Consider the following 15,319-nt stretch of genomic DNA (forward strand, 5'->3'; position numbering starts at 1 on the left):
TGTGTGTGTATATATGTATATATGTGTGTATATATGTATATATGTGTGTGTATGTATATGTGTGTATATATGTATATATGTGTGTATGTGTGTGTGTATATATGTATATAGGTATGTGTGTATATATGTATATAGGTATGTGTGTATATATGTATATGTGTGTGTATATATGTATATATGTGTGTGTATATATGTGTGTGTGTATATATGTATATATGTGTGTATATATGTATATATGTGTGTGTATTATACATATACACACACCTTTGGGTAGTCTCACTTGTTAACATGGGCATACTTGATTTTCCTAATTTCAAAGGAAAGTTATGTAAAAAAAGTAAAAGTTATTAAAGAAAAAACCTTTAGTTTTTTTAGTTGAGGATCTCTTTACCCCAAGACCATTCCAAGTAATAAAAAGGAAACACGATTTCACAATGTGTCTGCGTGTATTTCTGAAGTCTGCTGGAAAGAGATCTGTGTCGCCCGTGCTCATTTGCAATGTGAACTTGCCGCTTTCTCATGGAGAGATTGTGGCAGGGGGTCACATTCCAGGGCGATGCTGGGCCCGTGCCAGGCGGGGCCCTTCACTGGCCTGGAGCCCGGTGCCAGGAGAAGGGAGTGTAAAATCCTGAGAAGGCCCTGCAGTGAGAAGCCCAAGGCCTGTGGGGAAGCCCCAGAGGATAAGATGCCTTGAAGGGAGGGAGGCGAGGAGCCCAGGGTGCCAAAAAGTGAGGGAAGAAACCATCTCACAACTGGATCCTGGTGCCCTCACCCTCGCTGATGCCACGTGTGTCAGAGACCAACTGCCCGGCTCAGACTTACCAAATTCTTGACCCACAAAAACATGCACATATAAAGTGATTTTTTAAAAAATAGTAAAATCTCATTTTATTAATAAAATTAATAAGTTGATAACTTAGTTATAGGGCAGTGTTTTATGCAGCAAAGCACATGACAACCACCTGGTTTCTACAGGGAAAAAAGTCTCCTCTACATTTGTTGACATAATTATTTTTTATATTACACATTAACATATTTTGTCTTTTCTTTCTTTCTTTTTTTTTTTTTGGCACTCAGGCTAGAGTGCAGTGGTGCGATCTCAGCTCACTGCAACCTCTTTCTCCCCAGTTCAAGTGATTCTCCTGCTTCAGCCTCCTGAGTAGCTGGGATTACAGGCACTTGCCGCCATGCCCTGCTAATTTTTGTATTTTTAGTAGAGATGGGCTTCCACCCACCACATTGGCCAGGCTGGTCTTGAACTCCTGACCTCAGGTGATCCACCCACTTCAGTCTCCCAAAGTGCCAGGATTACAGGCATGAACCACTGTGCCCGGCCTTTTTTTTTTTTTTTTTTTTAACCAGAGATCTTTCTCCTTTCTCTTTAGAGGATCACAAAAACAAAATAGGAGGTAAAGGAAAAAGCATTAAGTTTTACGTAAAAGGTATTATAATATTGGTATTTGTTTGGGAGAAACACCTATAACCAGGAACACCAAACTTTTTTTTCCAAATAAGCTACATTGCCCATTATTTTAGTAGGTAGTACCTTGTAATTGTTATATATAATAATAATTTCATTATTCTTTTACGTGTCTTAAAATTTTGCCAGCAAAGCCTTCAGTACTGCTGAAGAGAGACGCTTTTCCTGCTTACTTGGGAAGGTTTGCTCTCTGAATTACAAAATGAACAAAAAGAGCGAAAGCTCTGTCATCCTTTCCTTTCTTCTCGTCTTATTCTTACCCCTCCCTCATTCCACCTTCTCCCTGCCCTCTTCTGCTTCTCCCCACAGTCCGACCGAGTACTTCCGCATAAACCACAGGGTCTGACTCCAGGTCTCCCAGGAAGGAAGCGGCACTTGCAGATACATGTGCTCAATGGCAGGGTGAGAATAAGGGCTGGAGCCCAGGCAGGCGCTCTGTTCTCTGGAGGGAGGGCTCACAGCACACAGACTCCGGCTTGGGCATCCCTCTGGGTGAATTTGGCTTCTGGTAATTCCCACTCCCCTAAACCACTCTCGTAAGCCCTGCAGAGCATCTCAGTGGCCCAGCCTACTCACAAGTTGTCCCCTGGTGAACGGGGTAGGAGGAAAAGATCTCGAGCAGGAGGCACAAGGGAAGATGGTCCAAAATGGAGATAGGGTGGCTGGTAGGAAAGGTTTGCATACTGCACACAAATGGCCACTACAAATTTAATTTCATCAAAGTTATGCTTTAAAAATGCAACCAAAAATTCAAGATGAAAATACCCTAAGACACAGAAATCCCATTCTAATGCAGACACTAAGAAAAACTCTCATACCTGTGTACAAAGAGACAGGTACAAGGATGTTCACTGCAGTAACATAAGAGGGCAAAACATGAAAACACCTAAATGTCACCAACAGGATAAGTGGTGAATGTGTTGTGAAATATTCACATGGTAAAATACTATTGCCAGTTTAAATCAATGAACTAAAGCCACATGTGTCAACTTGAATGAATTTTGATAATGTAATGAGTGAAAAAGTCTCCCTGCTCATTTCCTGCTTTCCTCTGGATCACTGTGTGCCTGGCACCAGTGAGCCTCCTCCCTGCTCCTTGAGCAAGCCCAGCGTGCAGCTGTCTCGTGGCCTTGGATGGCCAGAATTCTTGTCCCCGTATCCTGGAAGTTCTCCTCCCCGGGCAAGTCTCTGCTTCCAATTCACCTCCTCCAAGATGCCTCCCTGACTTCCTACCGATAACAGACGGCCCTGCGCTCTCTGTCCCGGTGTCTATTGTCATTTCTTCCAGGGACACCAGCACTTTTACTATCACCTGTCTGCCCTACTGGGATGCAGGCTGCATGAGATCAGAGACTTTGCCTGTTTGGTTCACCAGCAAATCCCCTAAAAGAGTACCTGGGATTGGCCGGGCGCGGTGGCTCAAGCCTGTAATCCCAGCACTTTGGGAGGCCGAGACGGGCGGATCACGAGGTCAGGAGATCAAGACCATCCTGGCTAACACGGTGAAACCCCGTCTCTACTAAAAAATAAAAAAAAAAAACAAACTAGCCGGGCAAGGTGGCGGCGCCTGTAGTCCCAGCTACTCGGGAGGCTGAGGCAGGAGAATGGCGTGAACCCGGGAGGCGGAGCTTGCAGTGAGCCGAGATCGCACCACTGCACTCCAGCCTGGGCGACAGAGCGAGACTCCGTCTCAAAAAAAAAAAAAAAAAAAAAAAGAGTGCCTGGGACAAGTCGCACTCGATACATGTTGGCTGAAGAGCTGATTGAGATCAGGGCAGAAGGCCCCACGGTCAGGTGCTTTGTCTTCCCGCCTCAGCACTGGTGCCCTCATCGAGAGCCTCTGGGCAGCTGCGTCTCTGGAAGATGACCTTGGTCTCCAGAGAGAGAGAGTGTGTGGTGTGGGGAGGTCTCTTGGTTGCTCACGGGGAAGGGGCCCAGTGACCACATCAGTTTCTGAGCAGCTCCTGCCCCATCTCACCTCTCCTCACTGCAGCTGCCTCTCAAGAGTTTGCAGGGAGGGTCAACGCACACCATGATCTAAATATGTATCCATCTTCACAGTGCTTTTCTTTTCTTTTTTTTTTTAGAGATGGAGTCTCACTCTGTCACCCAGGTAGGAGTGCAGTGGCATGATCTCAGCTCACTGCAACGTCCACCTCCCGGGCTCAAGCAATTCTCCAGCGACAGCCTCCCCAGTAGCTGAGATTACAGGCACTGCCACCTGCCACCACGCCCAGCTATTTTGTGTGTGTGTGTGTGTGTGTTTAGTAGAGACGGGGTTTTGCCATGTTGGCCAGGCTGGTTCCACCTGCCTTGGCCTCCCAAAGTGCTGGGATTACCCGTGTGAGCCACCACGCCCAGCCCGGGATGCTTTCCTAAGTCAGCTCCGTGCTCTTTCCATTCTCCAAATATCCTCTGAAATCTTATGTCTGCTGTTGGTCTCCTCTCCCTTCGACAAGTGGGTTTGTATCTTTTCAATTCTTATCAGTTTAGCAGTTTTCTTGAAGGGAGAGCAACAAACACAGGCAGCTCATCTACCAGGCTTAACTGGGAGTTCTTGATCTACAAACTATCTTTTTAAAGAGTATATATTATTAAGCTTGTGACAGGTCAAATGTGATAATTGAAGAAACAAATATGGCATTATAGATGTTGAGTTCAACATCACAATAAAATAACTATTGCTAACATTGACATTCGAGACGGCCAGGACGGCCTTCTGTTCAGTCCTGTATCGGCAATGCTTGGGCAAACCTCTTTGACATGGGACCACTCTTAATTTCTGGTTGTGTCTGCTTATAGGATACTGGCTTAGTCTCCCATCGGTCCATTTTATGAGGTGAGTTGATAAGAATTAGTAGTTTTACTTTAATGAATATATTTTATTTTGAGACAAATTGAATAGAATGTGCAGAGGATTCTCATGTCCCCTCACTAAGCCCCCATGTCCTGCATTGTAAACCTCTTGCATTACTGTGATATACTGTGATATACTGATGTTGCACCTGATAGGCCAAGAGTGATACTTTATTGCCAACTAAGGACCAGGGACGACCCTGGGTGGTGGCAATCCCAGCACTTTGGGAGGTTGAGGCAGGAGGATGGCTTGAGGCCAGGAGTTTGATATTATCCTGGGCAACACAGTGAGACCCGCCTCTACAGTAAGTTTTGAAAAATTAACCAGGTGTGGTCGTGTGCACCAATAGTTTCAGGTACTCGGGAGGCTGAGGCAGAGGATCGCTTGAGCCCAGGAGTTGGAGGTTCGTCTTGCTGTTGTACATTCTACGGGTTTGGATGATTGTATAATAGTGCGTATCCACCATTATAGTATCAGACAGAGTAGTTTCACTGTCTGAAGAATCTCTATGTTCTGTCTATTCATCCCTCCCCCAACATCCAACCCTTGGCAACCCCTGATCTTTTACTGTCCCCACAGTTTTGCCTTTACCAGGGTGTCATAGAGTTGGACTCATGCAGGGTGTAGCCTTTTCATATTGTCTTCCTTAACTCAAATAACGTGCATTTAAATTTCCTCCCTATCTTTTCATAGCTTGACAGCTCTTTTCTTTTTAATGCTGAATCATATTCCATTATTGGGATGCACCACAGTTTATTTACCCATTCACCTACTGAAGACATCTGAGTTGCTTCCAAGCTTCTGCAATTATGAAAAAAGCTGCTATAAGCATCCACGTGCGCCGGGTGAACGCCACAGAGCATGAGTGCTGGGTCCCATGGTAAGGGCAGTTTGGTTTATAAAATTGTTCTTGAGGGTTCACTTCGCTAATATTTTCTACACTTGTGCTTCCCCTAGTGTTTGGATCGCTTCATCTCTGCATTGCCAACATCTTAAAAAACACATTTTGTCCTAAAATGAACAAAGCACATGAACACTGATTCTTTTCACCTTACTCTAATGATATCTTTGTTTCTGCGTATCATTCGAGATTGTTCCCTCGGGTTTAGCTGAGACTGACTCCTTTCTCGTAGGGTTGCTGGAACCTCTTCAAGGCTTCCTGCGCTCCAGTGGACCGTTACCGGCACTTCCTTTCTGATGTGCAAAACCTCACTTTGGCCAGTGGAGGTTCTTTGTTTTCTTTAGCGAGATCTCACATATTTTGAAAAACATTCTCTGGCAACCGCAAGATGTGCGGGACCCGTCTTGATTTTCCCCGTTTTCACCATGGAAGCAGCGACTTTCCAAGGATTTTTGGCCACTGTTTGCGGAATGGAGCATTAGAGGTTGAAATCCAGGGCTCTCTCTCCAAGGGCCTTGGGCTTCCCTCTGAGTCCAGGCTGCACACAGGTAACGAGGGAAGTAGGGGCTGCCTGTGCTCCGGGGACAGAATTGGAAACCCTTTTAGAGTGTGCGAACTCACACTGATGTTCTCACTCAACTCCAACTTTACTAAGCCATTCTTTATTTTGTTCTAACACTAAAATATGTTTTGAAATTGTAAATTTTATCCCTTTTGAACACAAAGATTTTTTTAAATAAAATTACCCCCTCCAAAATAAATTTAGAGATGCTTCGTGTCAGTTAAGTACCTTCGATCACCTTCTCAGAAGATGCCTTTTTCCAAGCCAACAGCCATTTCCAAGACCTTGAGACATTCAAAATCAATTTTTAAAGCTCAATTAATTACAATACATTTGCACAGATCACACAGCCTAAAGCCACAGCTCATTGGCTGAGGGTACTCTCATCTGTGAAGCAGAGAGCTTAACTCACACGTACTGAGTTGCTCGCAGTCGGCAGTGATAATATTCAACCGGGGCGGCCATTAGGATGGAATTTTCCTGAATTGGCCTCTCTTTTGTGGTATATGGGAAGGACTTAATCTCTGGACCTGTGACGCTTTTCTTAGCCTCTCTTCTCCTCTGCCCTCCTAATTGAGGAGGACTCTCTCAGGGATTTTCTGCTGTAGCCGAGTCCCCCGTTGCTGGAAAACCCTGACTTCATGGGATGCGGGGACTGATGTGTCGTCCGTCCCTGTGACACTTTATGTGTTTAATTGTCTACTTTTTACGTAGGTCATGTGTCTCCTCATGCCTGTGAGCCAATGATTTACTCTTATTCTTAATGTCTTTATACATTGATTACAACAAATCCTCAGGAAACATCCTTCTGGAAGCTCCTGGAATTCCTGGGCAGCTGGACATCAATGCCCCCGACACCTAGAGGGCCTTGTCCTTGTCCTCCTGGCCTTTATGTAATTTTCCCAGTAGCACCATGCTAACCCTGCTGTCGAACTGTGGTGGACAGAGGACGGTTTTGAAACGGTTTTCATGCTAACCCTGCTGTCGAACTGTGGTGGACAGAGGATGGTTTTGAAACGGTTTGCATCAGAAAAGTCCTGCCCCCAGATTTTAAAGAAAGAAAACCTTTCTTTTAGTAAAGGGCACGGCTATATTGCAAGGCCAGCCAGTTGCCAAGAGGCGTTCTGGCCTCAGCTTCTCGAAGCCTCTCCGTCCCCTGAGTAAAGCATCTACTGAACCCAGAGGACACTGCGAGGTGAGGCCAAAGACACAGGCAGAAGACCCAGGACTTGGCCCTAACCCATTAGTCCACTTGCGTTTCTGCTTTGGTGTTGGGATCTCAGGGGAACATGGGATCAACCCAGGCCAGGGTTCTCCCAGGACCTTTCTGCCAGGCTTCTTGAGAAAGACACACTCTTTCGTCAGGGTCACCAGACAGGATGGAAGACTGGAGCACCTGGGGCCACTGCTGCCCTATGGAGAGGCCCCAGCTGAGAATCAGACCCAACTGAGGCAGCAGAGCAGGAATGGAGAGAGACAGACAAAGCCACAAAAACCTTCATTCAAAACGGGCTTCAGACCTGCCTAAAGCCACATCCACCCCTTGAACTTCACAGATAAAGTGAGCCAAGATTTTCCCTTTTCAGCGTCGATTTGAGTTGTGTCTTACCACTTGGAGTCCAAAGAATCCTGTTGAAACAGAACTTCGGGGTTTTAGATACGAAGTTGTAGGCAGTTTGCGAGAGGTGGCTAAAATGAACTCATGCGATATTAGTTTGTATTACCCTATCTGCCCTGGCAGGGAGGTGACCAACTTGGTCTAAATAGAAAGAAACATGCGTGGCATTATACTTACTGTTGGCCACCACTCTCTAAGGTCAACTGGAAGTGTCCAGAGGAATGACAGAGGACTCAAGGACACAGCACATGAAAAATGGTTGGACGTGCCACAGCTGTCTGCTTGGAGAAGGAAAACGTGGGAGAGAGCTGCTTCATATAGTGATCTTGTGCAGAGGACGCCGGTGGCTCTGCACGCACAGGACAGCTGATCCAGTGGGTGGATCAAGGGGTGGAGTGAAGTTCAAGGGGTGGATGTGGCTTTAGGCAGGTCTCATCCAGTGGGCTGTAGGAGGTCACCTGCTGAACCCAGGTCTCAGCTCAGTGCAGGAACAAACTTCCCTGACTCAGCATGGTCCCCATTTAGTGTGGGCTGCCTGGGCAAGCACGAGCTCCAGGATAGTGGGAAAACTGCTTGGCAAGGAGGTGCTAGAGACATCTCTGAGATGGCTTCACCCTTGAGGGCACGTCCCTTGAGAGTCTAAAATTTATAAGAATGTCAAGCTATTGACTTGTGCTTTAATTGAGATTAGCTGGCAGCTAACTGAGAATAAGTTGCCTGCTTCACAGTTTGGGCCTGACTGAGGGTTGGCCTTGCTTCTAAATGTTTTTATCACGCCTTCAGTGGCCAAGTGAATTGAAGGGAGGCTTCTGCCCAAAGCGCTGAGATAGAACGAGCCGTGCGATTCCTACCCTTTCCTCCAGGACTTGTTTCTCCAAATCGCACTTGGCCGTTTGAGCTTTTCTCTGTCTTTTGTGGGTGAAGACTTTGTGGTCCTGGAGACATGGGTCCTGATTTGAGATTTTACCTAGAAAAGGTAGGATGAAGCTGGTGGGGACTGAGGCAGTCTGGAGCACCTACTGACTTCTAAATGGGAACAATTCTTTGCTGAAATCTTTTTTTTTCTGTGTTGGCTACCAGAGGTTCACATCCCACTAAAACGTAAGCCGGGTGAAGCAGGGACTTTGGTTCACAGCTGCATCCCAACACATTGTGCAGGCCCGGTGCACAGTAAGACCCCCGTAAGTATTTGTTGAATGAAAGAGCGGAAGGTCTTAAAGGGCCTCTGAGATCACCTGGCCTATGTCTCTCCTTTTCTAGGATTTCCCCGCCTCCAGAACTGTAAGGAGTAAATTTCTGTTGTTTATAAATCACCGAGTCTAAGGGATTTTGTCATAGCAGCAGGAACGGACTGACACAATCAGCACACACATCAGCAACACTGATAAGAAATGTGATATATCCACACATTTGCTTACGTGTGCACTTCACACTTCTACAAAACTTTTGTTTTTGGTTTAGTGGTACAAGTGCATGTTTGTTACGCAGGTAAAACTTGTGTCATGGGGGTTTGTTGTGCAGTTTATTTCATGATGCAGATACTAAGCCTAGCATGCATTCCTTGCTTTTCCTGATCCTCTCCCTCCTCCCAGCCTCCACTCTCCGAAAGGCCCCCATGTGTGCTGTTCCCCCCTATGTGTCCACGTGTTCTCATCATTTAGCTTCGACTTATAAGTGGGAACATTCAGTCTTCGCTTTTCTGTTTCCGTGTTAGTTTTCTAAGGACGATGGCCTCCAGCTCCATCCACACCCTGCGAAGGACATGATCTCTTTCTTTTTTACGGCTGCACAGTATTCCGTGGTGTATACGTACCACATTTTCTTCGTCCAGTCTACCATTGATGGGTATTTAGGCTGACTCCATGTCTTTGCTATTATGAATGGTGCTGCAATGAACATACATATGTATGTGTCTTTATAATAGAATGATTTGTAGTCCCTTGTGTACATGCCCAGTAATGGGATTGCTGGGTTGAAAAGTATTTCTGTCTTTAGGTCTTTAAGGAATCACCACACTGTCTTCCACGATGGCTGAACTAATGTACACTCCCACCAACAGCACTTTACCCTTTTTACTTCAAGCATTTAATTTAATCATTGCCATCTAACGGACTGCCCAACAAATAGTTCACACTTTAAACGGAACATGAGGTTCTTAAGTCTTGCAGGCTGAACTGGACAGAGCAGAGAAATTCCTGAGGCAGAATCTGTGACTCAGGCCTAACGTCTCACTATGTGTCCCCACCTTTCCAGGTGGAACGAGGTTAAAGAACGCCACAGGCAGCTTCCAAAGGTGTGTCAAGGAATGGAGTGGAAACGTGCAGTTTAAAGCCTCAGTGCAGTGTGAGTGTCTGTGGACAATGAGCTTCAGGCCCTCCTCCGCGGCACTTCGTTCAGCCCAGGGCAGTGAGCTGAGCCCTTCCCTGTGGAGGGAGGGAGGCCTGCGAGGTGTCTGGGGAGTCTCCTCCAGTGGGCAGACTGCCTCTCTGCTTTTCCCCGCCTGAGAGCTGACTCTGCTGCCGAGTGACCCCACCTTACAAAGTCCTCCCACATCCAAGAGTTCCCTTTTTGCAAAACCTTAAAAACGTGGTGTGTAATATAAATGTATATGAAGTTCACATACAGTTAGTGAATTTTTACATCTGCATATACCCCTGCAACCACACTAGAGGAAGACAGATCATTTCCCTCTCGCCCAAAGGCTCCCTTGCCCCTTTCCACCCACTACCATCCCGAGTGACCACAGATTTAACTTCTATCATCATCAGTTAGCTTCTCCTGTTTTGGAACATCACTCAAATACAACCATATGTTACTGTTCTTTTGCACCTGAATTCTGTCACTCAAATAAGTTTTTGTGACATTTATCCATGTTGTGTATACCAGCAGTTTCACAGGTTTAAAAAAAATTATTTTATTTTAAGTTCCGGGGTCCGTGTGTAGGACGTGCATGTTTGTTACATAGGTAAACGTGTGCCATGGTGGTTTGCTGCACCCAACAACCCATCACCTAGGTATTAATCCCAGCATGCATTAGCTATTTAACCCGAGGCTGTTCCCACCACCGCCGCCCCCGCCCTCCCCTGACAGACCCCAGTGTGTGTGTTGTTCCCCTCCCTGTGTCTATGTGTTCTCATTGTTCAGCTCCCACGTGTAAGTGAGAACATGAGGTGTTTGGTTTTCTGTTCCCGCGTTAGTTTGCTGAGGATAATGGCAAATTGACAAGAAAAAAATAAGTAACCCATTTAAAAACTGGGCAAAGGACAGGAACAGACACTTCTCAAAAGAAGACACGCGTGGCCAACAAGCATATTTTAAAAAGTTCAACATCACTGCTCATTAGTTTCATGGCTTTTAAACTACTCTGTAATCTTCCATTATACGGGAGTACCAAAATTTATTTATTTTTTATCCCCTAATGGACATTCGGGTTACTTACAGTTTTTTTCTCTTGCGTTTGAGCAAGTCAGCATGCAGTTCCTTGTGGGTGCCGTTTGTAGGACGTTGGCCCTCAGTCCTCTTGTGCCCTTGTAGGAGAAGAATCGCTGGGATGCAGGTCCTACTGACTCCTTGCCCTGGTGAATGTGTTTTCAACCTCAGCCGTTCTAGTGGGTGTGCTATTTCGTGAGTTCAGTGCAAACTGAGCGCCTCTTCCCATGTTTGTTGGCTACTTAAGTATCTTCTTCTGTAAGGGAACTTTTCAAGGCATTCGCCCTTTTCTTATGGAGTGCGTTCCCGTAAGGAAAGCCACATTGCTATGCTCGCTACAAATGACCCCTCTCCGGCGGGACAGGGAGATGCAGAGGCACACGATCCCGCCTCTGTCAGTGTTTGATGAAAGAGCGGAGCCTCTGAAAGCAGCCTGGGACCAGGGATTTATGATGGGTCGCTGCGGCTGGTGAGAAGCCGTGGGAGGCCGTGGCCCTGGGACTGGCAGGCCCACAGGCAGAGTAAGGACAAACTGCACTCACGGGGACACCTGGGGCCCACGAGGACAGGGCAGCCCGGGACGTCTCATGCTGCGTCAACCTCAGGCATGCCGGTGACCTGAGGACAAGGAGGGTGTCCTTCTCCACAGGTGCCCTTCTCACATTCCTCACCCGGGACTGGGGATGCTTTGTGGGGAGGCCCAGTGGGGACAAGGGGACCTCAGGTAAAGGAGGGCTGAGGGCTTCACAGCACCTGGAACCCCACGAGATGCTGCAGAGGGTGACTTGCCTTCCTCCTTCCAAATCCCACACAACTTTCTCTGCAGCCAACTGGACCTGGAACCTTGCAGGGAAGGAATTCTGGGAAGCATGGGACCTGCAGGGCTCAGCGGACACAGTGTAAAGTCACCAGAGCTCGTCCTTGCTTGCAAGGCAGTGAAAAGGACTGAAGGAAGCTAAGATTTATTGAAAAGTAAATAAACATTTATTTATTTACCTTTTGGGCCAGGTACCTTGCTCAACACTTAACTAGCTGGCAATTTATACCCCAGTAGGAAGCCGACTGAACTGTGTGTCAGGGAGAAATGGAGAATTCAGAAGGGAGGTCTCAGAGGCCACCTCATGCCAGCTGCCGTCACTGCAGCCTCAGAGACCCAGAGCTCAGGGACGACTCAGCCACCCTGGGATGCTCTGTGGGCTACAGGGGACTTGGGGGCCACGTTGGCAACAGGACAGAGCTGTGGCTGTAAAGACTGAGACGCGGGAAGTCTGCGCAGGGCTGGAGAACCTTTAGTTACCATAATATTTGTGACAGATCTGACGGTACCTGTGTCACAGCCCAGATGGCGTCATCATTTTTCACTGATGTAATGTGTAGATACCATACACACATATGTCTGGCTGGATCGTCTTTGAGGTCACACATTTCTTTCTTTCTTGCTGTGTTTTCCCTTTGTCTTTTCTCCCCGGCCCCTAAGGAGAGAGCAGGTGCTGTGGCTTTTGCTCAAGGAGAAAGCCCTGCAGTGAGGCTGAGAGCAGAGGTTGCCTGCAGAGCACGTCTCTTTCCATCCCGTGTGATTTTCAACCTAATCCCAAAGGAAGTGAACGAGGTTGGGTCCCGGAGCAGCGGGGGCCACAGGATCCCAGGGAGGGGATGGGTGCGCAGATGGGGACATGGCCAGTGTCACAGAAGACCCCACAAAGTAGGAACTATTACCTCCAGTGTACAGAGAGATGCTGAGGTGTGGCGATGCTGCGTGTTGGGGCAAAACGCACAGGAGACGTCATCAAGGCTCAGGGACAGAACCCTTGGTCTGGCTGCTGCTCGTCACAGATTCTGGTCCTGAGAATCTAGAGCGGGGCTCCCACTTCTCCAGGACCAGAATTACCCACATGAAACTTATCTTTCTCATTTCCTTCTATTTCTCATGTAAATTAAAGAGTACAAGGAATAGGATGAATCATTTTGGATAAATTTCATCTAAATGTTATGCATGAGAGCCAAGAAACAAAATCGTATTCTCAGATTCACATTCAACTTGAGGTCACTTGGCCCTCAAATTCACTTTTTCTCAACATTCGCTCATGTTTGCCTTTTCTATCTATGTCTCCTTAGATGACCCACTAGCAAACTTCTACGGACTAAGTATGGGTATAATTGACATGAGCTAGGCTGCAAGGGATTGACAGTGAAAAAGAATCTTTTTCACCTCCCACTCTTTGAAACCAATTTCAGTTGATTTCCACCCAATTTTAGTAATATCTACCTCAATATTGTTTACTCGTCTATCCCAATCCTAAGGTGCCATTCATTCCAAAAAACCCTTTGAGCCCCTTGTGTCAGGCACCGTTCTGTGTACTGGGGTCCGAGTTCTCCACCAACGGAGCAAAACGAAGTCTCCACTCTCCTGAGCTTCAATCTGGGCCCTTGGAATGAGCGAATGGTCAGGATGAAGCCGATATAGAATTGTGCTGCATTTTACAGAGAGCAAACATACATATAAGTACCTCGAACTCTTCCACTGCTATAGGGAGAGTGTGTGTGTCTGGTGTGCGAGGGAATAGCTGAAGTGGAAAACAAATACAGGGAGGACTGAGTAGAAAACACAGGGACAGGCCAGGTGCGGTGGCTCACGCCTGTAATCCCGGCACTTTGGGAGGCCGAGGCGGGCGGATCACAAGGTCAGGAGATCGAGACCATCCAGGCTAACACGGTCAAACCCCGTCTCTACTAAAAATACAAAAAATTATCCGGGTGTGGTGGCGGGGCCTGTGGTCCCAGCTATTCAGGAGGCTGAGGCAGGAGAAAGGCGTGAACCTGGGAGGCAGAGCTTGCAGTGAGCTGAGGTCGCACCATTGCACTCCAGCCTGGGCGGCAGAGCGAGACACCACCTCAAAAAAAAAAAGAAAAGAAAACACAGGGACAGGTCTCTCCCATATTTTCTAGAAATAGAAATACAGAGCCGCAGTTTCTATTTATAAATAAAATAAGAAAGGGCAACGTGAGATTGCGATTCATCACAAATGGTAGAAATTGAGATTATGATTTTAAAATTCAGCCTCAATTTAACGGGGTTAAGTTAGACATAGAGAAATTATGTGCCAGTGACATAGAAGACATTGTTTCGTGGTTTTGGAAAAACCTTTCTTCTTCATCGTCCATGGGGTGTTTAGACGGAAAAAGTCATTTCTTTTTCTACCTGAAGAGGGCAAGAGCAGCTGCTCCAACCCCAAAGCACGTGAGTTTTGCATCTGTGGACATTAACTATAAACTAGGTACGTGCTTGTCAGATTAGGATAACCTGTGTGAAGCACTTATCGGCTTATTGCTCATTTAAAAAGTTTACCCAGGCAGCCGGGTTCAAAGTTCCCCTGCTACAAGCTTCTCAATTAGACCAGGATCTGGGCATTCCCAGCTGGAGCGGGCTCAGCGCCGGGCACAGGGCAGATGCCGGCTGGTCTGCTGGCTGAGCTGAAGAACTTCTGCCAGCGCTGCTGTAGGTAGGTGGCAGTATGGCATGCTGGTTCAGCTCCCAGCTTTCTATGCAGCTAGTTAGGGATGTAAAACCATCTCTTTGTGGTCTGAGGACAAATTAGTAAATCCTTCTAGCCTCCACTTCCTTATGTGTAAAATGGAGAAGTAATAGCTCCCAGTTACTGTGAGGACTCAGTCAGACAATCCATGCAAAGCGCTTAGCACAGAGCTCTCCATGAATGGTAGTTGTTATTACATCACAGGTGAGCACTGATCAAAGGCTCGCAGCAATTGCCATCACAGCTGAGAGCTGAGGGCTTAAGGGAAGCTGAATTCCGCCAACATTTCACTAACTAAAAAGTCATTGACAAATTAGACAAAATGTAGGTTTCAAAAGATTCATTTCTCTGATATTATGGAAATATGAGCTGGACAACTTTTTTGGGGGGGGTGTGGGGACAGCTGAAAACGTTCACTCCTTTAATCAGCTGCATCTATCTTCAACCCAGCCTGAAACCCCTGCTTAGTGGAGTGCTTTGCTATGTCTGCAGGGGGGTTAATTTTGGCAGAGGCGAACTAATTTTGGTTGACTATAATAAAATTGGGTTAAAATGCCCATATGCTCCGGCTGTAACCAATCCCCCATCAAACATGGTAGGGTTGGCTGGGGGCAATGCGTGTACTTCCGAACAAAATGGCATCTTGTCTGCACTCAGGTGGAGGTCAAGTCTCAAATGGTCTTCACAGATGCAGGTCCTTCAAGGAGAAAGGGTCACAGCGCGAAGATTCCATCTGACCTTCTGGGTAGGAGTCATTTCCTTTAAAGAGGGCGGGATATTAAGAGGGCGACCAGGTGGGGTCCGGAGGCGCCTCAAGCTCCGCCAGACTCCCCGAGCACTGACCCGTCCCACTAAGTGTCCTGCAGCCCGACTGCGCATCTCTAGGCGGCTGCCCGAGGTCCCGCGCCCGTGGTGCACACGCAGTCCGCGAGGTACTCT

General features: G+C 47.1%; 1 long non-coding RNA gene across 1 annotated transcript; it reads right to left on the bottom strand.

The window, feature by feature from the left end:
* Nucleotides 1–3,559: 3,559 nt before the first annotated feature.
* Nucleotides 3,560–14,452, bottom strand: LOC105543565. The gene is made up of 2 exons (XR_001006645.1): nt 14,194–14,452; nt 3,560–5,138 (listed from the first exon to the last, which is right to left on the bottom strand). It is a non-coding gene; the product is annotated as an uncharacterized LOC105543565 (long non-coding RNA).
* Nucleotides 14,453–15,319: the final 867 nt, after the last annotated feature.

This window comes from Mandrillus leucophaeus, unplaced genomic scaffold (assembly GCF_000951045.1).
Source record: "Mandrillus leucophaeus isolate KB7577 unplaced genomic scaffold, Mleu.le_1.0 Scaffold286, whole genome shotgun sequence".
NCBI lineage: Eukaryota > Metazoa > Chordata > Mammalia > Primates > Cercopithecidae > Mandrillus > Mandrillus leucophaeus.